This window comes from Callithrix jacchus, chromosome 10 (assembly GCF_049354715.1).
Source record: "Callithrix jacchus isolate 240 chromosome 10, calJac240_pri, whole genome shotgun sequence".
Taxonomy (NCBI): domain Eukaryota; kingdom Metazoa; phylum Chordata; class Mammalia; order Primates; family Cebidae; genus Callithrix; species Callithrix jacchus.
Window position 1 is genome coordinate 8,780,003 of NC_133511.1, and position 27,835 is coordinate 8,807,837.

At 40.7% G+C, this 27,835-nt stretch overlaps 1 protein-coding gene and 1 non-coding gene across 3 annotated transcripts in view; both read left to right on the top strand.

Moving 5' to 3' along the window:
• The window catches only part of C10H11orf87 (chromosome 10 C11orf87 homolog), a 446,639-nt gene that overhangs the window by 37,295 nt on the left and 381,509 nt on the right, over positions 1 to 27,835 (top strand). The window lies entirely within an intron of this gene.
• LOC118145918 (U6 spliceosomal RNA) lies at positions 6,082 to 6,183 on the top strand. Its single transcript, XR_004731402.1, has one exon. It is a non-coding gene; the product is annotated as a U6 spliceosomal RNA (small nuclear RNA).

A 27,835-nucleotide genomic window follows, 5' to 3' on the forward strand; every position in this document is an offset into this window, starting at 1 on the left:
TTTTAATCCTTGTTCTTTAGAAGTTTGCTTATTAGATGCCTTGAGGTAGTCCTCTTAGGGTTAAATCTGCCTCGTGTCCTGTAACCTTCTTGTCTTGGAGATTGATATCTTTTCTAGTTTGGGAAAACTCTGTTAATTGTCACTTTGAATAAACTTTCTACCCCTATCTCTTTCTCCACCTTCTCTTTAAGGCCAATAACCCTTTGATTTGCCGTTTTGAAGCTGTTTTTAGATCATTTAGATATGCTTTATCTTTTTTTATTCCTTTGTCTTCTCTGTGTATTTCTAAATAGCCTGTCATTAGGCTCACCAATTCTTTCTCTTGCATGATCAATTCTGCTATTAAAAGACTCTGATGTATTCTTCAGAATGCTGATTGTATTTTTCAGCACCAGAATTTCTCCTTGATTGTTAAAAAATTATTTAAATCTCTTTGTTAGATGTATCTGATAGATTCTGAATTTCTTGTCTGTGTTATCCTTGATTTCTTTGAGTTTCGTTGACACAACTACTTTGAATTATCTGCCTGAAAGGTCAGACAATCTCCAGGATATATCTTGTGCCCTGTTTAGTTAATCTGGCGAGGTCATGTTTTTCTGGATGGTTTTGATGCTGGTAGATGTTCTTTAGTGTCTGCACACTGAAGAATTAGATATTTATGGCAGTCTTCATTGTCTGGGCTTGTTTGTACTTATCCTTCTTGGGAAGCCTTTCTAGAAATTCAGAAGGACTTGTGTGTTGTAATCTAAGCTGTATTTGCTTTGGAGCGTACTCCAAGTCCAGTAGCGATGTGGTTCTTGCAGACTCCTAGAGGCACTGCCTTGATGGTCTTGAACAAGATCTGCAAGAATTCTCTGGATTGCCACGTACAGACCCTTGATTTCTTCCCATACGTTCTCCCAAATGAAAGGAGTAATTTTCCTCTGTTCTGAGCCACCTAGAGCTGGGGATAATGTGACAAAAGCACCCCTGGGGTCACCACCCCTAGGACTGTGTTGAGTCAGACCTGAAGCCAGCACAGAATTGGGTCTCTCCAAAGGCCTGCTGTAACCACTCCCTGGTTATGGCCTATATTTACTCAAGACCCTGGGGCTCTACCATCAGCAGGTGACAGAGCCTGCCAGGCCTATGTCTTTCCTTTCAGGGTAGCAAGCCCCCCTGCATGTCCAGAGGTGCCATCTGAGAGCCGGAGACTAGAGTCAAAAACCTTGGAAGTCTGCCTGGTGTTCTATTGTATAGCAGCTGAGCTGGCACTCGAACCACATGATGCAGTCCTTCCCGCTCTTCCCATTTTTTTCCCAAAGGCAAAGGAGCCTCATCCTGTGGCCGTGGCCAACACAGGCTAATAGAAAGTGCTGCCAAACTACCATGGATGTTTCCTTACATGGGCTCTCCAGGCAGCATGTGTTGAATGTTACCTGGCCTTGGACTCACTGTTCAGGACAGCAGGCTCCCCTCTGGCCCAGGGCAAGTCCAGAAATGCTGTTCAAGAGCCAAGCCCTGGAACTGGGGACCCTAAGAGGCCACTTGGTGCTCTGTCCCCCAGTGGCTGAGCTGGTACCTAATGTGAAAGACGAAGTCCCTTTCGCTTTTTCCTCTACTTTTCTCAAGTGGAAGGTATCTTACCCTGTAGCCACTACAGCTGGGAATATTCTGAGTCTCACATGAAGCCAGCAAGTTTCAGAGTCTCTCCCAAGGGTCTGGACATGGTACCTGGGTATCTCTGCTAATTATTCAGGGCCCATGGGCTCTTTAGTTAGTAGATGATAATCCTGCCAGGACTGGGTCCTTCCCTTCAAGGCATCAGGTTCCCTTGTGTCCTGGAAAGTGTCTAGAAATATCATCTGAAATCTAGGCCCTGGTAACAGGGCCCCATGACTCTGACTGCTTCCCTATCCTTCTGTGGCTCAGCTTGTATCCAAGGTGCAAGACAAAGCCCTCCCCATTCTTCCCTCTTTTCTCCTCAAATGGAGGAATGGGGTCTGTTTTGGAGCTGTGAGCTGCACAGCCTGGGGTTAGGGAAGGGGTGATGCCAGCACTCAGCCACCTTGGCTGGCGTCTCAGGTAGAGACTTTTGTCTCTACTAGTCCCTGTGCCTCACCTGTCCATTTTCTCTGGGTCCAATTCAGCAGAAGGACTTGCCTAGGGGTTGCAGTCCTTGTGGCCTAGATGGCCTCTAAAGCTTATTTTGAGCCCCAGAGCACCAGAGCGCTCAATGGCAAGGCTTGCAGGAACTCAGGTTTGGACCACTGTGACTGGTGGTTCCCCGATGCCTAGGGCTGATTTCAATGCTCCCTCTGTGGACAGGTGTCAGCTGAGTTTGGTTGTGTGTTCTTTTATAACAGGGCAGCACTGAGTTAACAAGCATCACTTCTGTTTGTGTTTTCCATTTAGTAAAATATCATTACTTACATATGTAAATATCAATTAAATCAGGCACGGACTGAACTAGAACTAAAATATTCATTGTTTTTGGTAGGACCTCAGGAATCACCTGGTTAAACTACTCATTGTAGTCTCACCATCGTCAGAGTAGCACCTCTCTTTCCTTCTCAAGGTAGGCTTGCCTCGGCAGGCAGAATGAGGTATTTTTCCGTCTGGAAAACTGACCTCTGAGCTCAGGTCCCTTGAGTATTTCCATTGGAGGAAAGGAACAGAAGTGAGTCAAATGGGAACACAGGCATGTGTCTCCACAATTACATTAATAGCTTCAAGGAAACCATGAGTCAAGATCTTAGGGTGGACACGGTGGCTCACACCTGTAATCCCAGCACTTTGGGAGGCTGAGGCGATAGATCACGAGGTCAGGAGATTGAGACCATCCTGGCTAACACAGGGAAACCCCATCTCTACTAAAAATACAAAAATTAGCTGGGTATTGTGACACACGCCTGTAGTCCCAGCACTTTGGGAGGCTGAGGCAGGAGAATCGCTTGAACCCAGGAGGCAGAGGTTACAGTGAGCTGAGATTGTGCCACTACACTCCAGTCTGGCAACAGAGCGAGACTGGGTCTCAGAAAAAAAACCTCAGGTCGGGGTATCTTATAGATGGCCTTCCTTCAGAAGCAGAGCTGTTTCTTGTGAGAAGATGACCTGAATCTTTTGTATTCTATGCTGATATGGGTTTAGGTACTTGGTTGTTGAGTTTGGAGGGAGAGTTGCTTCTTGAACCTTCTCACTCCTCTTCCCTTTGGTCTTCCTTTTGGGAGATCTACACATACAAAGAACAAGGACCATATAGGATATGATGATATGTTTTCTTTCAATCAACCCTTCTCTGTAATCTTTTCGTAAGAGTATTTTCAAGTAGGGGAAGGGGAGAATACATTGCCTTTAGTCTAGCATATTTTTCCAGGTATAATAGATAGAGTAAATCTAACACCCTATTTTTAGTTCCAAAAGAGAGTAAGCTGTAAAAGTTCTCTTGACAGTATCATCTACAGTAGCACATAAGAAAATTTTAAGTCCTTGCTTTCAAAACACTCAAGACTCTTGGAGATAACATTAAGAAGCTTCTTCTTGGTACAAGATAATTAATAATAGCAAGTTATTAGAAAATTACATTTTTATGAATATGACAAAGATATATTTACAAAACCCTAAATTCCACATTAGTGAAGTCTAAATTCATTAGGTTTTACTCTACTCAATATTAACCATTAAACTTTATTTTATACCCAATTATGAGTTAAGTTTAAATTCTTTTGACCAAACTTGACATCTATCACTGAAGTTTTCACATGAGAAACTTAAATTCTGGAAGGAAATTATAATTTGCCCATATATAATTTCTAATTTGTATTGTGCTATTTCGGTGTAAGGATAATGACATGAAGTAGTAATTGTCCTTTAATAGACAGATGAAGGTAATTATAGTGATTATAAAAGATGCTGGCAAATATTGCAATAAATGGACTAATTTAGTTCACATTACAGAAACTGTTAAAACAAAAGCATTAAATTATGTGTGCAATATTTATTAAAAATTACATAGCACAAATTCCCTTGAATTGGTAATTTTACAGAAACTACCTCTCATCTTTAGCAACCCAAATTCATGGTACTTGTTCACAAATCAATAAATTCTAAAAGTTAGAGCCCAGCAGTATACTCTTCTTTGTATTTCTTTTCACTTTCTATCACTCTTCTGTCCTCTCTCCCTCTCTTTCTCCCTTCCCTTTTCTTTCCTTGACATCTGTAAGAGTTTGTTTCTTTCTCCATGTGTATTTACGTTACACGGGGTTATACGTCCAAGCCCGTTGTCTTGACAGGGGTAGAGGCATGAAGAAATGGCCACATGGTCAGGGATTAGAGTTTGAAAAGGAAGAAAGCCTTCACATCCTTAAAATACTATGGTCCACAGTTCTTTTCATGCTGCTCTGCTTCCTAGAGATGTAAGACGCTGGATAGGATCAATGGATAAAAAGACAATATCAGAGCTGAAATCATCCTTTCTACATTGATGACAACTTTTTACTTGCAGGATTTCCTTCTTAGTGGATCTTTCTGGGAAGTGCTCATTTGCTGGGTTGACTTACTTGGCCCTGGATTCATCAGGAGAGCTTGGCCTGCTTGGCCTTTGTGTCTCTTCCCACTCCCTTCTCAGAATTAATGCTACTTTTCAGCAACTCTTGCAAATGCTTTTTCTAAAAATGTTCTCAGCAAAGCAAGAATCCTAATAATTATTTCTTCTGAAGCAGATGGCCTAGTGCCACCTGCTCCCCGTTTCTTCTTCTTTTCCAAAATAAATTTTCCTCTTGACCAAACTCTCTTGATTTTGTACTGGCATTTTATAGCCTTGTACAAATTATGCAACACTTAAATCACACCTAATTACCATCTCTGCCAGCAGGGATTGCTACCCAGAATGGAAATGGGAGAGACCCAAAGGAAACCAGAGGAGAATCAGCCATTTGAAAGGGGAATCAAGTAATTGCAGTCGACCATTTTCTCTTAGGAAAGTGTAGGAACTGAGGCTATCAGTTCTTAACCCACCCACAGCCTAGCGAGTAATGTAAAGCCTTCTTCTGACTGGGTTGTTGCAGTAATAATACTATGTGCCTCTATCTGACAGGAACAGTTCTCTAGATCTTTGAAAGGATTGGTAGAAATTGAGAATGATTATGTTAGTGGAGGAGGCTTGGGCAAGGAAGGCCGCAGCAGAGATCTTGCAAAGCCACCTCTTTCAATGGAGGGAGCTGATGCTCTGATTGCAGAGACTGTCCCAATGATCTGGGTTTTTGTATTCCTTTATTTATTTATTTATTTTGAGACAGAGTTTTGCTCTTGTTACTGAGGCTGGAGTGCAATGGCGCAATCTCAGCTCACCGCAACCTCCACCTGCTGGGTTCAGGCAATTCTCCTGCCTCAGCCCCCTGAGTAGCTGGGATTACAGGCACGTGCCACCATGCCCAGCTAATTTTTTGTATTTTCAGTAGAGATGGGGTTTCACCTTGTTGATCAGGATGGTCTCGATCTGTTGACCTCATGATCCACCCGCCTCGGCCTCCCAAAGTGCTGGGATTACAGGCTTGAGCCACCGCGCCCGGCCATATTCCTTTATTTAAACAATTTCCAACTTGGTTTTATTTCCCAATAATTCTGAGCCAGATTTTTCCCCCTTTACTTTAATTTGTAGAAAGCTCAAGAGATGTAAAATAATCTTAAATATTGATTCGAGTCAAATATAATTAGATGTTATCAACCGAAAGCCCACACTTGAGGGTTGGTGAATACGTTAATGCATTTCTAAAAATTTATGGTGTGCCCATGGCATCCTTGTTGTTTCCATGCTTACATAAATGTCATTTAAATGGAGTTTAGGAGCTGTTTAAAAATTAAATGCATCTACTTAATATACCCTTTGGTAATACTATTTTCAGATCTCATGTCTTCACCTATGTTGTCTCCTCTCCCTGGATTGTCTTTTCCTTTACCTTTGGAAGCTTTTTTAAACTCACCATCAGCCCTCCTCCCCACAACATACAGTTAACTTTTCCCACCTGGGCTACTCATGTTTCTTTAACATTGTTGCACTTCAGTTTACTTGTTGGCTTGTCCAGTAAGACCGTGAGTTTTGACTTGCTTTCTCAGCACATATATAAAATTGGAAGGCTACAGAGAAGATTACCATGGCTTCTGTGCAAGGATGGCACATACATTTGGGAAGCACTCCATATTTTTTAAAAAGAAGGGGAGTCTCATGGAAGAGAATAGAGAACCCCAAAATAAGACAATATACCTATAACCACCTGATCTTTGACAATTCTGATAAAAACAAGCAATGGGGAAAGGATTCCCTACTTAACAAATGGTGATGGGATAACTGGCTAGCTATATGCAGAAAATTGAAACTGGACCCTTTCCTTACACCATGCACAAAATCAGTTCAAGATGGATTAAAGACTTGAGTGTGAAATCCAAAACTATAAAAACCCTAGAAGAAAATCTAGGCAATACCATTCATAACATAGGCACAGGCAAAGATTTCATGACAAAGGTGCCAAAGGCAATTGTAACAGAGGCAAAAACTGACAAACGGGATGTAACTAAGCATAGCTTCTGCACAGCAAAACAAACTATCGTCAGAGTGAACAGATAATCCACTGAATGGGAGCAAATTTTTGTAATCTATCCATCCGACAAATGTCTAATATCCAGCATCTACAAGAAACTTAAACAAATTTACAAGAAAAAAGCAATCTGGGGTAAGTTTGCAAATAAAGCACCTGCATGCCTGCCTTTGTCTCAGGCTCTGCTTTCAGAACCCAGATCCTAACAGTCAGTACAATGCTTGGAGATGTGATTTTAGTTGGGACTGCTTTTACTCATGGATTAACTAGGCCACTAACCATGCCTGTAGCCCCATTCTCAGATATTAGCATTTATTCCTTAACTCATTTAATGAATATTCATTGAGCATGTACTCTGCCAGGCACAGTAAGTGGGAGGCAAAAGACAAAAATCCCTGCTTTTTTGGGGCTCACATGGTAAGTGTTTGGAGAGAAATAAAGCAGAGGAGGGAGTTTTGATGTTAAATAGGGTGTCAGGAATGGCCTTGCTGAGCAAAGACTTTGGTTGGTGGAAACAAAAAGCAGTGAAATAAACAAATGTTACTGAAAGGGACAGGGGAGGAAGGCAGTACACAGGCCTAACTGTTAAAGGGGGCACAGTATTGGCAAAGCTCGAAGCATTAGTAGGTGACATGGTTTGGATGTTTTGTCTCCTCCAAATCATGTGTTGAAATGTGACCGTCAGTGTTGGAGGTGGGCCTAGTGGGAGGTGTTTGGTTCATGGGGATGGATCACTTGTGAATGGCTTGGTGCTGTCCTCGTGGTAATGAGTTCTCACTCTATGAGTTCTTGTGAGATCTGGTTGTATAAAAGAGCCTGGCACTTCCTTTTTCTCTTTCTTGCTCTGTCTCTGGCCATGTCACATGCTGGCTCCCCTTCATCTTCTGCTATGATTGTAAGTTTCCTGGGGCCCTCACCAGAAGCAGATGCCATCACATGCTTTCTGTGCAGCCTGCAGAACTGTGAGCTAAAACAAACTTACTTTCCTTACAAATTAAAAAAAAACAACAATCTGTTAAAAAGTGGTCAAAGGGGGCCAGGTGTGGTGGCTCACCCCTGTAATCCCAGCACTTTGGGAGGCCAAGGTGGGCGGATCATCTGAGGTCGGGAGTTCGAGACCAGCCTGGCTAACATGGTGTAACCCCGTCTCTACTAAAAATACAAAAATTAGCTGGATGGTCGATGCCTGTGATTCCAGCTACTTGGGAGGCTGAGGCAGTAGAATCACTTGAACCTGGGAGGCGGAGGTTGCAGTGAGCTGAGATTGCACCATTGCACTCTGGCTCGAGCAACAAGAGTAAAACTAAAAAAAAAAAAAAGTGGCAAAGGACATGAACAGATGCTTCTCAAGAGAAGACATACATGTGGCTAAGGAACATGAAAAAAACCTCAACATCACTGGTCATTAGAGAAATGCAAATCAAAACCACAATGAGCTGGCATCTCACACCAGTCAGAATGGCTACTATTAAAATGTAAAAAAGCAACAGATACTGGCGAGGTTATGGAGCAAGAGGAACACTTTTACACTGTTGGTGGGTGTGCAAATTAGTTCAACCATTGTGGAAGACAGTGTGGTGATTCCTCAAAGTCCTAGAGGCAGAAATACCATTTTCTATTCCCAAAGGAATAGAACATATTCTATTATAAAAATACATGCAAATGTATGTTAATTGCAGCACTATTTACAATAGCAAAGACATAGAATCACCCTAAATGACCATCAGTGATAGACTGGACAAATAAAATGTGGTACATATACACCATGGAATACTATGCAACCATAAAAAGAAACGAGATCATGTCCCTTGCAGGAATGTGAATGGAGCTGCAAGCCATTATCCTCAGCAAACCAATGCAGGAACAGAAAACCAAATACCACGTGTTCTCACTTATAAATTGAAGTCGAATGTTGAGAACACATGGACACATGGGAACTACACACACTGGGGCCCACTGGAGAGTGGGAGGTGGGAAGCGGGAGAGCATCAGGAAGAATAGCTAATGGATACTGGGCTTCATGCCTAGGTGACGTGATGATCTGTGCAGCAGACCCCCATGACACATGTTTACCTATGTAACAAACATGCACATCCTGTACATGTAGCCCTGAACTTAAAAGCTGGAAATTTAAAAAAGTCAAACTTACAGAAAGAAAGAAGGTAATTCCCTGCCCTCAGTGGCTGTGTGTTTTTGTTTTAGTCATCACTACATCCTCAGTGCCCATCACAATGCTGGGCACACAGTAGGTACCAAGTAGTTGCCACTGCACTGAGGAGAATAGCAGTGTTGCTGCTTAGCTCACCCATGCTACCTTTCATTGCTTTCTTGGAGGAAAGTGTTACCTTACTACAATATTGCCCGTTAGGAGTTGAGCTTTTAGGTACAGGGTGTTGCTGTCTTTAGGGTCACCATGACCACCTGTGCTGGAAAAACAATCTCTTAAAGATGTCAAATGGATTTGACACAGAAATTGGCATCCATGTTCTTATACATGGGTAAAGGGATTGAGCACATTACCATTATGCTTCAGTAAAGCATTCTTTTTCTCCCATTTGAAAGAATAAAAGTGGTTGTGGAAATCTTTGTGGAATGTAGCAAAAAGTAAAATTTTATAAAAAGTAAAAAACTGAAATGGTTAAAATTAAATTGTCACTGAAAACCATCAAAATCCTATCTTAAAAATTAGTTATTTCATATTTTATAATATTTGATACATAAAATATCTTACACATTTGCCATTAAACGTTAATACATGCCATAAACCTAATATTCAGCTTATAGAACTAAAACATTGAAAATACAGTTTCATCTATCTATATGCTTTATCTTCACCAGATACCTCCTTCTCTACTTTCCAGTAACTGTTCTTTTGAATTTTGGGTTTATCACTCCCATCTGTTTGATTTTAAACGATAGCGAGATGCAGCTTAATTGTCACTTGCCACTCACCGATACGGTTTTGATATGAGTCTGCAAGCGATTGATTTATTCTGGTCTCTGTGCAGTCAAACCTCTCTGCTAATGTTCATCTGTATTTGCCGCCAGTCCTCAGTGCCTGCCTCTGCCTCAGATCATCAGGCATTGGATTCACACAAGGAACCGACAGCCTACACCCCTCACACGCACAGCTGACAATAGGGCTTGCACTCCTATGAGAATCTAATGCTCCCACTGATCTCACAGTAGTGGAGCTCAGGTGATAATACAAGCGATGGAGAGCAGCTGTAAATATAGATGAAGCTTCTTCCTTGCTCACCCACTGCCCACCTCCTGCCATGCAGCCTGGTTCCTAACAGGCTATGGACCAGTAGTGGTCCATGGCCCAGGGGTTAAGGACCCCTTGCCTAAAGAATGGGAAAAAATATTTGCAAACTAATTTTTACTCTCTCTCTCTCTCTCTCATTCTCTCTCTCTTAAAATCTGGGTATTGGAAGACAGTCCAGAAACTCAGGCAATGACTAATGAAACATCTTACTTAGATCTTAAAGCAAAGAGATGTAAAAATTCAGTAAGAGAAAATATACTGCTGGTTGACTAGGACTTGTCAGGAAGATGCTGATATATCACACAGACACCATGGAATACTACCTAGCCATAAAAATAATAAAATTATGTCTTTTGCAGCAACATGGATGGAACTGGAGATTGTTATCCTTAATGAAATAACTAAAAAACAGGAAGTCAGATATCACATGTTCGTACCTGAAAGGGGGAGCTACACCATGGGTACCCATGGATATACAGAACAAAGTAATAGACATAGGAGACTCCAAAAGGTGGGAGGGTGGGAGAGGGAGGAAGGTTGAAAATTACCTGTTGGGTACAAGGTTCACTATTCAGGTGACAGGTACACTGAAAGCTCAGACTCGTATGATGCAATAAATGCATGTAAGAAACCGCCCTTGTACCCTCTAAATAAATAAATAAAAATACTTTTTTAAAAAGTCTGTTGATGTTAGTGAGGGCACTCTGCTTCTGAGATGGAAGTGAGGGATTCCACTGACACTAATATAGTGCCTGTAAAGCTGAAGTCCTGGCACCCTCAAATGACAAACACCCAGCGTATCAGAGCGAAAACATCGCTAGTCTCCTTGCCATGTTTTCGTAGCAGATCTAGGGTCTGCTTCGACAAGCAGGCTGATTAGCTATAGGGAAGACGACATAGACTGAAAAAAGAAGACTTTTATCTTCCCAGGATTAGTTTAAACCTTTCTCTGTAGTCTTCAGTGAGAATTAAAACAAAAAACAAAAAACAAAGGGAGAAATTCATGACCTATCCATCCAGGTTATACAAAGGGACTTACAGGTAGATGCATATTCATTCACTACAAGGAGAAGCCTTAGTACTCAGGGACTTAAGTTGAAAGGATAAGCTGGCTGAGGCTTCTGGAAGATGAATGGATGTTTGCTCCCAAATTTGTGGCTAATAGGTTTTGGCTAGACTCACTATGGGCTCATGGGTAGCCTCAGTTAGAGTTCGCTGGGGGCACCTTCAACAGTGCTTTGGATGTAGATCCAACAGATCTCCACCCAGGCTGGGTTAGTAATTAGCTAGGGTGCCTGGTGGCCCAACTGGTAATAAAAGTCACCAATATTTATGAAGCATTTTCTTTGTGCCAGGTGCTGCTCTAAGCCCTCTATGTGTGGAACCGACTTCCTTGTCACTGCGATCTCGTGACATAGGACTTAGCCACTACTATAATCATCCTCATTTTGCATCTGAGAAACCATTGCCCAAAGAGGACGAGTTACTTGCCTAAGGGTTCACAGCTTGTGTCTGGACAGGTAGTATTGGTATCTAGGCCATCTCTTTAGAGCTTGCACATGTAAGAACAGGGCTGGTTTCCCAACAGGGTCAGAGGGGTTTGGAGGATGTATCCGTATTCCCAGCTTGTTCCTCTGAATGGTTTCGTGGACTGAATTGTTTGAACGAATTTATATGTTGAAGTCCTAACCTCCAGATTCTCAGAATGTGACAGTATTTGGAGATAGAGTTTTAGTTTTATTTTATTATTTTAAAATTTTATTTTATTTTGAGAGATGGAGTTTCACTCTTGTTACCCAGGCTGGAGTGCAATAGTGTGATCTCAGCTCATCACAACCTCTGCCTCCCGGATTCAAGCGATTCTCCTGCCTTAGCCTCCAGAGTAGCTGGGATTACAGGCATGCACCACTACACCAGGCTAATTTTGTATTTTTAGTAGAGACAGAGTTTCTCCATTCCATGTTAGTCAAGCTGGTCTTGAACTTCCGACCTCAGGTTATGTGCCTGCCTCGGTCTCCCAAAGTGCTGGGATTATAGGCATGAGCATCTGTACCCGGCCTGGAGATAGTCTTTAAAGAGATAAGTAAATTGAAATGATACCCTGAGGCTGGGGCCTAATGAGTCCTATCAGCAAACTCAACTACAAGGGCAGGCACCAACCTTACCCTGGTGTCCTTACAAGAATGGACATGTGCCGAGGAAAGACTATGTGAGGATGCAGCAGGAATGTGGCCATCTACAAGCCGAGGAGAGAGGCTTCTGCAGAAATCAACCCTGCCAACAACTGGATCTTGGTCTCAGCCTCCAGAACTGTGAGAAAGTAAGTTTCTGCTGTTTAAACTACTGTCTGTGACACTCTTACGGCAGGTCTAGCACTGACAGATAGTCAAAGGTATTCATTGTTGCGTCCACTTCTCTTTTCCTAGATGGTATTGCTAAGGAGCTGGGCATCTCTGTCCATCTGGTCTGGGCTGAGGGGCCAGGCGTTTTGCCCTTTGTTGGGTGGCTGTGATCAACAGAGCCCTCTCCCTTTCTGTTCTGCAGCCACTGACCTCTGGTTGTGACTGGATTTACAGATCCTTGTTAAATCATTATCTAACACATTAAACTACAGTAAGCTCTCTGAGAAAGACGTGTTACCGAAGACTCCTAGGTCTTTCTTTTGTAACTTATGGCTTCTTAGAGACAGAAATAAAAGGTGTGAACAGGCACCTCTTGAAGGCTGAAGGCTGGGAGATCACATAGGTGGTTGAAATTCACATTAAATCCCTCCTGACCTTCACTCCCCAACACAGGGCAGCCCAAAGAGAAAAGAGAAAGCTCTTAGATCCTCCTGATAGAGGCTGCATCCTTAACACTGAAGATTTCCTTCCCTCAAGCTCATTAGTATATACGGAAAATTAGAAAATCCAATTAAAACAAGATCCCAGATGGCATTGTCTTAATGTGTCTGAGCTTGATATCAGGTAGGCCTGAGGAGATGGGGTCTAAATTCTATTCTGTTTGCCTTCTTATGTGAACATGGCTGCTTTACTCACAGACAAAAATACCTCTTATAGATTTCCAGCATGGAAGACTGTACTGTGAAAATGGAGGCAATTTCTAGTTTATCCTCTCTTCACTTTGGCCATAGAGGAGAAAATGTACACACACACACACACACACACACACACACAGAATTAATTGATATCCACTTAAATATCTCTTTTAAACCACACAGATTTCAAAACCCACCCCTCATCCTTGGTTCTGATTCTGGAGCAGAATTGTTTGTTTGGCTTCCTCACTTCCAAGTTAGTTTGGGGGTGTTTATGCCGTGTGATTAGCTTGTGCTGAAGGGTGACGCATCCTGGAGGCAATCAGGTAAGTATTCAGAGCTTCCAGTGTGCTGTGCAGAGGCAGTTAGCAAAGAAGCAGGAGGTAAGGCTGGTTTCTGCCCTTATAGTTGAGTTTGCTGGCAGGATTCACTGACTGGAAATAATGAGAGAGCTGCAGGATGCTACCTGTGTGAACCTAACCCCAACTGAAGGGGCAGTGCAGCCAAGAGGGCTGGCAGGGCTGGCAGACGACACCTCTCGAAGAGTCTGCTGCTTGCAGCAACCCCTTGTTCCTAGGAACCACCACCCTCCATCCACAGGGTCACAAGTTGACCCCACAGGTATACCTTGGAAGCCGTGTGCTGGCTCTAGCAGTGACAAAGATGGATGCCTAAGCAAAACTGAGCCAAATGGCTTTTTTCCAGCGAGTCTGTGAAACTGATCCTGAGAACTCAGGAGGTGCGGGGCGATCTTCTACCATGGGGTCGAGAAACAGAGAGAACCAATCTATGGAGACACAGGGGAATGATGCTGGTGTTCAGGCAGAAGCTGCTCGTGGCCATTCTCACTTCTGCTCTTGAGTTCTGTGAGAGATGGCCCTTTATCTTCTTACTAACTCATTTTGACATATGTTGCTCCATTTGGTTCCTGTAGCTTGCAAATCAAGATTTCTAACAAAGGCAACTGGCTCATCAGACAAGAAGGTCCATTAGGACGGGGGTGTACCCCATCAAATGGAACCCCATCAAATGGAAACCCAGTATTTTAGGCAAGAGAGACTTGTCTGGACTTCCCTGGTGAGAAGGGACCCAGAGTCTAGAGAATTTTCTAACTGGGTTTATAAGGAAGGATGATCTTTTGTGTGACTGGCTTGCGGGAAACGTGAACAATTATTCTTGGCTTTTGTCTGTCTTAGCACAACAATCACTTGTCTGTGAACTTAAGGTAGAAATATTACTTTTTTTTTTTTTTTTTTTTTTTTGAGATGGAGTTTCACTCTGGTTACCCAGGCTGGAGTGCAATGGCGCGACCTCGGCTCACCGCAACCTCCGCCTCCTGGGTTCAGGCAATTCTCCTGCCTCAGCCTCCCGAGTAGCTGGGATTACAGGCACGCGCCACCGTGCCCAGCTAACTTTTTGTAATTTTTAGTAGAGACGGGGTTTCACCATGTTGACCAGGATGGTCTCGATCTGTTGACCTCGTGATCCACCTGCCTCGGCCTCCCAAAGTGCTGGGATTACAGGCTTGAGCCACCGCGCCCGGCCAGAAATATTACTTTTATAAGCTTCCAGATGCCTTCTTTAGTTTACTCTGTGGAACCACATATAGAAATTGTCATTTACCCCCCCGCCCCGCGTCACAACTGGAAAAACAGAAAACTGAAAATATACAGAAAAATACCAAGAAGAAAAAAAATCACTGAAATTCTACATATGGAGACAACCATATTATATTTTTTCTTATGGATAAAAAACATTTAGCCTATAGCTATCTGTCTAGGTGGCTCTATGTATCTAAATATCTAACTAGCTAAACATCTATCTATCTAGCTAGCTAGTCAACTCTGTTTCTATTCTATGCTTTCTTAATAAAAATGCAATCATGTGGTACTTGCTGTTTGAGGATCTAACTTTCTCCCTTTGCAACATACCATTAACATTTTCCCTATCATAAAGATATTCTATCACAGCATCATTTTAATGAATGTATTATAGTTCTTTATAAGAATATCCTATTAGCTATTTCTCCAGTCTCAACTATAAATAACATTAATTAAGCATCTTTATCAGAAAATCATCATAGATGGTGATTTCTAAAGAAAATAATATGCTTAAAAAACTACATGAGACAATGGTAAACTACAAAAGCCAATGAGGTTGGCCAGATTACCTCTCAAAATGATTGTACTGTTTACCTTTTCCATCAACAATTCATGAAAAGCACCCATTCCCCCAAACTCTTGCCAGCATCTTGTGCAGGCTTTTGTGCGAAGAAACCCATTTCTATCATTTACTATAATAGTTGTTCATTTGCCCAAATTTTTTAGTTTCTCTTCGCCTCATTTCTTAGGCTGCTAAGTAAAGAAAAATAAATCCTTTCTAGGATTATCGTAAAGGTCAAAGAAGATAACTTCTGCACAACATTTAGCACTGGACTTGGCACACAGAAAACATCCGATGACTGTCTAGAAGAGACAGAAGAGTAAATGGCCAAGAATATGGTTTTGGAGTCCAAGCATCTGGGTTAAAATTGTGTCTTCAGCACTGACTAGTTGTACGAACCTGGTATGCCACCTACCTCTCTGTGACTCATTCCCTTATCTATAAAATTTAGAGAATAATAATAGTAACTTCCTCACAGTTACTTATTGGGAAGATTAATGAATGAATTCATGTCAAGTTCTTAGAAGAGAATCTGGCTCATTGTAAATACTCAATAAAAATTAGCTATTGTTAGAAATATATATATATATAAAATACCTTAAAAATATGTTTAATGTTTTATTTAATTTACATTTATTTGATTACTAGTAAGTTTACATAGTTTTTTTTTTTTTTTTTTTTTCCTTTTTTTTTTTGAGTTGGAGTTTCGCTCTTGTTACCCAGGCTGGAGTGCAATGGTGTGATCTCGGCTCACCACAACCTCCGCCTCCTGGGTTCAGGCAATTCTCCTGCCTCAGCCTCCCGAGTAGCTGGGATTACAGGCACGCGCCACCATGCCCAGCTAATTTTTTTTTGTATTTTTAGTAGAGACGGGGTTTCACTATGTTGACCAGGATGGTCTCGATCTCTTGACCTCGTGATCCACCCGCCTCGGCCTCTCAAAGTGCTGGGATTACAGGCTTGAGCTACTGTGCCAGGTCATAGTTTGAGAAATTATTTGTATTAATTATTTGCATTTATTTTGCAAATGCCCATTCATGTTCACTGACCATTTTTTAATTGGCATGTTCATTTATTTTCTTTGAGATTTCCAAGACACTTTATGTATAATATACGTAAGAACTGTTTTTTCATATATGCTGCAAATATTTATCTTGATTTAATTCTTGTCTTTTACTTTTCTTGCCTACTAAGAAATTGAAACATGGCATGACTCAATGGAAAAAGATTCAGAATTCCTGCATCTGCAGGGTTTCCCGCATCGAAATTACAACTTGGTAAAGAAAGTGAGTCATATACAAACGGAGATATAACAAGTAATGAGAGGCGACAGAGTAAACACGAAATAAGTAGCGTCAATAATAGTGGTGAGAGTTGTCTACCTTTGCAAGAAGCTGGTTCCACTGTTGTTCAGTTCAGATGAGTGGTTTTTGTATCCTGGAGTTGGTGAGTAACATTTACCATTGAAGTGTCTGTTATGAGTGATGTTTACCCTTGAAGCAGCGTGAAGCTTGGATTGGAAGATGATTTAAAGCTATGAGACTATCCTGGAGAATGTTGTCATAATCTGGGAATGAGGATATGAGGAGCTTAATTAGGATATGACCTAAGAATCTTAATGGCAAATGAATCTTCAAAAGGTAGTTCCCAGCCTTGTAGCCCTCTGATACAGGTGGAGAGCATACTCCCTGTCTCAAGGAGACATCTTTCAACTGTTGTCCCCATAATCCTGTACTTACTACTCACCTTGAATCGATCCCACTCTTCATGTATCTGTTTCCCTTTGGGATTATGAGCTTCTTGGGAGTGGAAGTTACCCCGTTTCTCTTTGTATCTTCAGCACTAAGCACAGAGCCTGCTTCAGTGTTCAGTAATGACTCCTGAATATACAGATGACCCTGCCAGAATCACTGATTTAGCATGGGGAGATCACGCTGTTTATGAACATAGAGCAAGGTGCCAGAGGAAGGAAGGACAGAGGATAGACTGGAGATAGAGGAAACAGATGGGAGGTAGGGGAGATGGGAATTAGAGGGGGAGATGGAACATAGAGAGGAGAGATGGGAGGTGGTGGGTAGAGTGGGAGATAGAGGGAGAGATAGGAGATAAAGGGGGGAAGTGAGAGATAGATGGGGTGGTGGTACATGGGGTAGATAGAGATAAGAGATAGAGAGGAGAGATGGGAGATGGGAAGAGGTGGGAGATAAAGGGGAGGTGGGAGATAGAGGGGAGAGGAGATGGGACTGTGCATAGAAATGAGATGCTGGAGGAGATAAGAGTGAATGGGATCAAGAGCAGGTGGAAGTATTAATCTTGGCAGAAAAGCAGGACACATCTCAGATCTGACAGTGAAGGAAGTTCTGGAGATATTTTAAGGACAGCTAGGAAAGCTGAGGGAATTTACATTAAATTGTATAATCTTCATAGTGAAAGTAAAATTACCTATACAAAGTGAGGTGGCACATTTGGAATTAAGGCTAAGGAAACAGGAGTGGCTGCTCTGGGCAATGCCATTCACAGAGAGCGCCAAGAGAGCTGAATGAAAGAGTTCTAGCAAGAGGGAGGGCCCTGCCAGGATTAGTATTTGATCTTAGTAGTTTGTATGTGATCTTACGTTGAAAGGAGCTCAGGGTTATTTTATCATTCTATTTCCATATTTTAGGATAACTAGATTTTTCTGGAGAAAGTCTTGGGAAAGAGAGGTCTCCATTTTCTGGAGAAAGTCTTGGGAAAGAGAGGTCATCCCATTCCTCTTGGGAAAGAGAGGAAGGGTCACATTTGGGTAGCAAAAGAGGTTCTAGGATGGCACTGTCAAAGTGAGCTGTGGGCAAGTGGTCCCTGAGATGGGTGACGGATGGGGAAGCTAACACAGGTGAGGAAATGGAGATCACAAGAAGCTAGAGAGGTGGAGTAAAGGACCAGGAATGGAGACGCTGACAATTTATAGACATGGTGTGATGTTTTGCGGCTGTGTTGATCCATGAAGACAGCTGTGGAATTCCTGTTATTCTGCAGTTTCCTGTGGTTGAGTAGAGATTGGGGTCGCTAGCTTTGCAGAGAAACTCAGAGGCTAAGGAATGAAAAGCACATTAAGAAAGAATGTTGGAAACCTTGGGGCTGACAACAGAGGGCATCATAGAGAAAGGGCTGTGATGAACAGAGAAAAGCTGTGGCCGGAGGGCCTGCATATCATCTGTCGAGGGAAAGAGATTGAAGATTGGCTCAGAATGAGAATGGGCATGAGGAGAAGTCACTTTCACTGATCAGGGTTAGGAGGAAAGTTGAGTAGGAAGATCAATGTGTCACTTAAGAGAGTTCTCAGGATGGGGTGTCTGAGCCAGTGTAACATGCACTCTGACATCAGAGGGACCTGGATTGAATTCAACTCCTCTAAATGCAAACTGGAGATTCAATCTTCTGAGCCTCTATCTGGGGGTACTGGTTGTCGCCCATGCAACATCACAAGGCTACAGTGAGAATTCTATGTGAAAATGTATACAAGTGCGTAGTATGCAATAAATACTTAATAATGATGCTATTAGTTTTCCCATAGAGAAATTTATAACAGCATGATGGTTCTGAAGAGCTAAAGGCAGAAACTCATGGGCTGTTGTGAGTGGGGTGGAGTCTGACCCATTGGACACATCTGTGAGCATAGGCAGAGGAAATATGAGGGAGGGGTATATGTTCTTTGTGGCAAGTTGTAGGGAGTAGGAGGCAGGAAAGGGTGACATGTTAGCAAAAGTAGGGCCAGCACATCCTGTCAGCTCTGGAAGACATTGGAGAGGGATGCATGGTGGTGGGCCCCAGGCTGGGTGTAGATTAAGTCCATCTCTGAGAAATCTGTAAACACAACATGGTAGAAGGAGCAGAGGCCTGAGTTCATAAGACCAAGAATTGACTGAGGCCTCCTTCTTCCACCTAAACCAGCCAAGGGCTGTGTGGCCTTGGGGAAACCACAAGAGGAGGAATGTGAAAGTGGTTTGTAGCCTGTCAGGTGCTGTGTGGGTTGGGATGGGGGCCGTCGAGGACAGCCTTGGGACTGTCAGACATGAATGCATGCACACAGGGAGCATTACACACCAACATGTGAATGAGCCTGATGACACTGACTTTGATGTAATTAAGAAAATAGGCTTAATTGTAAAAAATTTCATGAAGGTAATTTTTTTAGAGCTGGTTTAGATTCAAAGCAAAATTGAGCTACAGATACAGAGATTTCCCATATACTCCCATATGCTCTTACTCCACATGTGCACAGCCTCTCCCATTACCAGTATCCCCCACCACGCTTGCTATAATTAAGGACCTTCCAGAATCCATAGTTTACATTGGGGCCCAGTACTGGCATTGTACCTTCTACGGGTTTTGATAAATGTGCAATGGCAGGTGTCCACCATTATAGTATGCAGAGTAGTTCCACTTCTCTAAAAATCCTCTGTGCTTCACCTCTTCATCCCTTCTCCCTGCTAACCCTTGGCAAGTACTGATCTTTTCACTGCCTCCATAGTGTTGCCTTTTCTAGAATGTCACAGAGTTGGAATAATATTAATAGTATGTGGCAGCCTTTTTTGGAGTTTGCAGAGGACTTTCATAACTGTAGCAACCCTATGAGGCAGGTCTTTTTATCCCCATTCAATAGAGGAGGACGCCGAGGCTCTGAAATTTGAAGTACTTGGCTGGAGATCCCGTAGCAGGGGAAGCGTGAAAGCATGGCCTTATCTTGGATCTTCGGATCCCCTTCCTGCAATCATGGCCCTCCTCGGGGGAGGAGGAGAAGGCTATGGTGACTCATCGTTGCCCTGTTCTTGCAAAGCCTTTTCTGTAGCCCTGTATTTTTTTCTTCTTTTCCAAGGAGACAGTGTATTCTGAATATGATTTCTCTTCTGCCACTGTTTCAGCCAGAGATCTGATTTTCTATTTGCTCTAAAGCTCCATTTGAAATACTGCTGTCTCCTTTCTGTCAAATCAGTCCTGAAATACACTCCTGCCTCATTGGGTCCTCGTGCCTACCCCTGGCCAGTCACTCTGTTTCTCCCCATCTCATCTCTGTCAGTGATGGATTCTCATTTCAGCCAGGGCACCTTCCTCAGAAAGTGATGCTCTTCGTCCTTTCATTGCTTCCATTTCCTGCTGAATAGCCAGCTCTCAACCCCCAGTGTTCTCCTTTTAGATGTGTTATCTTGTGATTTGTTATGTTTAGCCAGGCTGTTTCATAAATGAATTCTACAGAATGACAGACAGATTCTATAAAACCTTGGTTCTGTTTTGTAATCGTGTGTGGCTGGCAGTCGGGGACATGGAAGTAGTACCCTCTGAGCTGGGGTTCGGGACAGAGAACATCCATGTAGCCAGACCGCCTGTATGCAAGGGGGCATCTCCCAAAGGCCCCACCTCCTAATGCCATAGGCTTGGGGGTTATGATTCAACACATGAATTTGGGAAACAAACGTTCAGATCACAGCACTTCCCTTCTCTCTCTTCCCCCCAGTCTCTCATCCCCTGTGATCCCTAAGCCTATGAATATCTCCATCACTGCACCTATCTCACTGTGTATAATCATCTGTTTAGCATTCCTATTAGATGTCTGCCTCTTGATGGCAGGGATTATATTTTATTCATTTTGAAATCAAACTAGCAAATGTCAGAGTTTGAAATTGAACTCAGGTCTTGACTAGAAGTCTCTTTACTACTGCTTTATTCTGTCTCTCAATAGGTTTTATCAGCGAGAGATTTTTTTCCTAGTACCTTTAAACTCACACAAGTTTAGGCCTTGGTATTTTCTGAAACCTGTCTACTCTCAGAGTAAGACACAATTATTTGTTATTCTTAGGTTTGCTTGCTAATTTTTTAGCGGAAAAATAAAATTCGTGGTAATTTCTTTCTCACTGAAGAGTAGTAAGGCTGAAACATTTATGGTTAAACAAATCTTTAAGATTTATTCCCAGGTGCAAACCATGTCAAAATATACCAGGCACATATGTGGCAAAAAAGGCCCAGAGATTTATAGTGGATTATGAATGAATTGAAGAAACAAGATTCTGGAAGCTTGGCTTCAGAAATGCTCAACATAGAAGGAGGAATGAGGAACCTACTGACAGGGAGGGGACTAGGGTGCAAAATTAAAAGATGCTTCACTCTCTGGTTTCTGCATGGAACTCGTGGGCAAAGACTCCCTAAATTTTGCATCCTAATCTACGGGTTGGTTGTTTTAGAACTGAAAACAACTTTCTTTTGTAAAAAAATGCTTTTGTGACTGGGACATTGAAGAAATGGGATGGTGTCTGTTTTGTTCACTGCCCCATCCCCAGCACTGAGCATAGCTCCTGGCGCACTGTCAGCACCCGATGGGTATTGATAAGTGTTTGTTGAATGAGTAAGTGAGGAAGATTTGGGAGGACCAAAGTAGGTTCAGCAATAAGCAGTGTTATGTCTTTAGAGCAGACGAGAAATAAACAAGTTTAGAACAGATGACAGATTAGGTTAAGAGGATGAGAAACAGGTCGTTCTATTTCCAAAGCAAAGATGAGTTATAACTAGTTTCTTCTCTAGTGGGCTTTTACAAAGAAAACACTAAGATAAAAAAAACTAGTTTAAAAAACCGGTGATATGGGATTAGATGAGATGGAATTTGGAAGAACCTCCAAATCTTTATTTTGTTATTATTCATTAATTTATTTTTCTAGCAATCATTTATTGAACATCTGATTGATGTCATAACTGACATAGCTTAATTGCTGTGGCATAATCAGAGTCCTGGATCTAAATATGAGAGCCCTTTTGACTTAGCTGAAGGGATTTGGAGGAGGGGACGGTGTTATCTGAGGGAGGCCTTCTGCAGCTGGGCAGAATCCAGCACCATACTATTCTAAAAGCCCTTTGATTCTATGTGATCAGCACCAGCAGTGGATTGGTTAATTGAAAAAGCTGAGTAAAATGAAGAAGCATGAAACATGACTCATCAGTTCCCTAGACGTGCTATTTTAACTCCATCTGGATAAATGTGCATTTATTTGCTGATCTTTTGACACAAAATCATGGCCTTGGAGTATGGGTACGTCATTGTGGAGTTCAGCACTGTCCTTCTTGCCTAACCATACCCACCGTACACCATCTGTGACTTCCAGTTTCAGTTTCTGTAAAATGGAATTAGAATTTAACACTGGGAAGCAGGCTGAGTGTGGAACACTTCAAGATTTGTATAACACCCTCCTCTCCCAATCTTCTCTTTATTTTTAATTTTTTGGATACATAGTTCAGTACATAAATTTGGGGGTATATGAGCTATTTTGATACAGGCATGCAATACATAATAAATTACATCAGGGTAAATGTGGTGTTCCTCTCCTCAAGCATTACCCTTTGTGGTACAAACAATCCAATTATACTTGTAGTTGTAATATATACATGTACAATTAAATTATTGTTGACTATATCGACCTGTTGTGCTATCAAATACTAGGTCTTATTCTAACTATTTTTTATATCTATTAACTATTTTGACTCCCCCACAGCAGCCACTACCCTTTCCAGCCACTGGTAACCATTCTTCTGCTGTCTCCATGAGTTAAATTGTTTTAGTTTTTCGATCCCACAGATAAGTAAGAACACGAGAATAAGAATGCTCGTCTTTCTGTGCCTGGCTTATTTCGCTTAACATAATGCCTGTCAGTTTCATCCACGTTGTGGCAAATGACAGAATGTCATTCTTTTTTTAATGGCTGAATAATACTCCATTGTGTAAAACTACCATCTGCCGATGGATGCTTAGGTTGCTTCCAAATCTTGGCTACTGTGAATAGTGTTGCAATAAATATGGGAGGGCAGATATTTCTTTGGTATGTTTTGATGATTTGGTCAAGAAGGCAGTGTTCAAGGATTAGTGCTCATGGAATAAGTTTGGATTTCCTTTCTTTTGGGTGTATGCCTAGTAGTGGCATCTCTGGGTCGTATGGTGGCTCTGTATTTAGTTTCTTTGAGGAACTCCCGTACTGTTCCCTATGGCGGTTGTACTAATATACATTCCCACCGACAGTGCACTAGGTTTTTTTCCTCGACATCCTCGCTGGCGTTTGTTATTGCCTGTGGTTTGAATATAATCCGTTTTAATTGGAGTGAGATAATGTCTCATTGTAGTTTTAATTTGAATTTCTCCAATGATCACTGATGTTGAGAACCTTTTCATATGCCTGTTTGCCATATGTATGACTTCTTTTGAGAAATGTCTAGTTAGACCTTTTGATCATTTTAAAGTCAGATTATTAGATTTTTTTTTTCCTGTAAGAGTTTCTTGAGCCCCTCGTTAGTCTGGTTATTTATTCTTTGTCAGATGGGTAGTTTGCCAATATTTTCTCCCATTCTGTGGGTTTTCTCTTCACTTTGTTGATTGTTTCCTTTGCTGTGCAGAAGCTTTTTCCACTTCATGTGATCCCATTTGTCCATTTTTGCTTTGGTTACCTTGTGTGCTATTAATAAATCTTTGCCCACTCCAATGTTCTAGAGAGCTTTCCCAAAGTTCTCTTTTAGTAGATTAATAGTTTGAGGTCTTAGATCTAAGTTTTTAATCCACTTTGATTTGATTTTTGTATATGGCAAGAGAGAGGGTTCTCATTTAATTCTTCTGCATGTGGGTATCCAGTTTTCCCAGCACCGTTTATCAAAGAGACTGTTCTTCCCCAGTGTATGTTCCTGACACCTTTGTTGAAAAAGTTCACTGTAGATACATGGATTGTTTCTGGGTTCTCTATTCTGTTCTATTGGTTTATATGTCTCTTTTTATGACAGTGTCATGATGTTTGGTTACTACAGCTCTGTAATGTAATTTGAAGTCAGGTAGTGTAATTCCTCCAAGTTTGTTCTTTATACTTGGAATAGCTTTGTCTTTTCTGGATCTTTTGCAGTTCTGTATAAATATTAGGAATGTTTTTTCTATTTCTGTGAAGAATGTCTGTCTGTCTATCTATCTATCTATCTATCTATCTAATCTATCTATCTATCTATCTATCTAATCTATCTATCTAATCTATCTATCTATCTATCTATCTATCTATCTATCTATCTATCTATCTAATCTATCTTATCTATCTATCTATCTAATCTATCTATCTAATCTATCTATCTAATCTATCTATCTAATCTATCTATCTATCTAATCTATCTATCTAACCTACCTATCTATCTATCTATCTATCTATCTATCTATCTATCTATCTATCTATCTATGTATCTATCTGATTTTTTGAGGCAGTGTCTCGCTTTGTTACCCAGACTATTCCAGTCTGTTATAATCAGTGGTATATACAGTGGTATAATATATAATCTGGTATATACAGTGGTATAATCTTGACTCACTGCAACCTCCATCTTCTAGGTTTAAGTGATTCTCCTGCCTCAGTGTCCTGAGTTGCTGGAACTACAGGCACATGCCACCAAGCCTGGCTAATTTTTTATTTAACTATTTTTAGTAGAGATGAGTTTTCACCATGTTGGCCAGGTTTGTCTCAAACTCCTGACCTCCAGTGATCTGTCCACCTCAGCCTCCCAAAGTGCTAGGATTATAGGCATAAGCCACTGCGCCTGGCTGGTCATTGGTATTTTGATAGGGATTGCATTGAATCTGTAGATTGATTTGAGTTGTATGGACATTCTAACAGTATTGACTTTTCCAATCCATGAACATGGAATATATTTACTTTTTTTTTTATGTCCTCTTCAGTTTCTTGCATCAATGTTTTATAGTTTTCATCATAGCTATCCTTTACTTCTTTGGTTTAGTTGATTTCCAGGTATTTAATTTTATTTGTGGCTATTGTAAACGGGGTTACTTTTTTATTTCTTTTTCAGATTATTCCCTGTTGGCATATAGAAATGCTACTAATTTTTGTATGTTGATTTTTCATCCTGTAACTACTGAATTTGTTTATCAGTTCTAAGAGTGTTTTGGCAGAGTCTTTAGGCTTTCCCAAGCATAAGATGATATTATCTGCAAACAAGAATAATTTCACTTCTTCCTTTCTGATTTGAATGCCCTTTATTTTGTTTTCTTGTGTGATGGCTTTAGCTAGGGTTTCTGGTGCTCTGTTGAATAACGGTGGAGAAAGCGAGCATCCTTATTGTTTTCCTGATTTTAGTGGACAGACTTCCAGTTTCGTTTAGTATGATACTAGCTGTGGGTCTGTCATCTATGGCTTTTGTTATGTTGAGGTATATTTTTTGCATACCCTGTCTTTTGAGGGTTTTTATAATGAAGGGATGTTAAGTTTTATCAAGTCATTTTTCAGCATCGATTGAAATGATCATATGATTTTTTGTCCATTCTGTTGATATGATGTATTACATTGATTAATTTTCATGTGATGAACCGTACTTGCATCCCAGGGATAAATCATGCTTGATCATGATAAATAATCTTTTTAAGGTGTTGTTGAATTCGGTTTGCTAGCATTTAGTTGAGGATATGTGCATCAATAGTCATCAGAGATATTGCCCTGTAGTTCCTTTTTTTTAATTTTTCTTTGGTTTTGATAACAGATTAATACTGCACTGTGGAATAAGTTTGGAAGTATTCTTTTCTCCTGTTTGTCAGAATGGTTTGAGTAGGATTGCTGTTAGTTCTTCTTCAAATATTTGGTAGGTTTCAGCAGTGAAGCCATTGAGTCCCAGGCTTGTCTTTGCCAGGAGACTTTGTATTACAACTTCAATCTTTTTACTTATTATAAGTCTGTTCAGACTTTGGGTTCCCTCCTGATTCAGTTTTGCTAGGTTGTACATGTTTAGGAATTTATCCTTTTCTTCTAGATTTTCCAATTTATTTTCATATAGTTGCTCATAGTAGCCACTAATGATCCTTCAAATTTCTATTTTCTCATTTTATTTATTTGTATTTTCTCTTTTTGTTTTTAGTCTAGCTAAATTTTTGTCAATTTTGTTTATCTTTTCAAAAAACAAAGTTTTTGTTTCATTAATCTTTTGTATTCTTTGTTTCAATATCACTTATTTGTGCTCTAATATTTATTATTTCTTTTCTTCTACTAATTTTGGGTTTGGTTTGTTTTTGCCTTTCTGGTCATTTAAGATGCATCATTATTATTTGGAGCTTTTCAAATAATAATGATGGGCAAATCTGTTTATGTATTTTGAAGGTTTTCTTCTTCTTTTTATGGCTATAAGATTCCCCTTTACTATTGCGTTTGCTGTGTCTCATGGGTGTTTCAATAATCATTTGTTTCAATATTTTTTTCATAATTTCTCCATTAACCCCTGGTCATTCAGAAGCATATTTTTTCACTTTCCATGTATTTGCATGCTTTCTAAAAATTCTCCTGTTATTGATTTCTAGTTTTATTTCATTGTGGTCTGAGAAAACACGTGGTATTATTTCAGTGTTTTTTTACTGTTTCAAGACTTGTTTTGTGCCCTAACATAGGGTCTATGTGCGATGGAGAAGAGTGTGTATTCTGCAGCTGTTGGATGAAATGTTCTGTAAATCTCTCATAGGTCCATTTGGTCTGTAGTACAGATTAAATCCAATGCTTTGTCATTTTCTGTCTGGAAGATCTGTCCAGTGCTGAAAGTCGGGTGTTGAAGTCTCCAGCTGTTATTTCACTGGGGTCTCTCTCTCTAGCTCTAATAATATTTGCTTTATATATCTGGGTGCTCCAGTGTTGGGTGCATATATATTTATAATTTTTATGTCCTCTTGCTAAATTGGCCACTTTATCATTATATGATAACTTTCTTTGTCTCATCTCATAGTTTTTGTCTTGAGATCTATTTTGCCTGATATAAGTATAGCTACTCCTGCTCTTTTTCGGTTTCCATTGTCATGGAATATCTTTTTGCATATCTTTATTTTCAGTCTATGTTTGTCTTTAGAGGTGAAGTGTGTTTCTTGTAGGCAACAAATGATATTTTGTAGGCAAAAAAAATCATTCTTGTAGGTAACAAATCATATTGATGAATCAAATATCTTCATATTAATATTTAATCAATTTATAATATACAAGTATACCTACATATTATATAAAATAATACATAATATATCAGTATATAAAGTAATAATTAAATTATGTGATTATAATAGGTAAGGAGTTGTTTAAACTGTTTAGATGGCTGGCACAGTGACTCATGGCTGTAATCCCAGCACTTCAGAAGGCCAAGATGGGAGGATTACTTGAGACCAGGAGTTCACGACCAGCCTTGGCAACGTAGAGAGACGCTGTCTCTAAAGAAAATTAAAAATTAACCCAAGAGGTTGATGTTGCAGTGAACTAGGATCATACCACTGAGATCTAACCTGGGATACAGAATGAGCCCTTTCCTGACTCAATAAAATAGAACAAACCGTTTAGATTATAATCATATAGTTCAGCTGGGAGAAATGTGTGTTAATAGAGACTGTGCTACCAGCTTAACCACAGCATTCAGTGTGCCATGGTCGTCAGTCTGTATGTTTTACAGAGGGCTGGAGCACTCTGTAAACTCAGTAAATACAGCTTAGTTAAGAGAATATCTGTTAAATCCAGATCATACAACCATTTCCCAGATTTGGTCTTCTGTTTTGGATGTCCAGAAACTCACCCTTGGTTGAGACAAAAGGTAATCAGACTTAAGATACTGGCTCAGATTAACGAACACAGATGGCCTAAGATGTATGGCAGTACATCAGCAGTTCATTTACAATGAAGGGTAACTGTCAGAGGGCCTGGCTATTGGGAGGATGAATGATGAGCGTGTTTTGTCTATGCCTTCTTATTTGTTATTCTTTTATAATGTAACCTATAATATTTTATAATT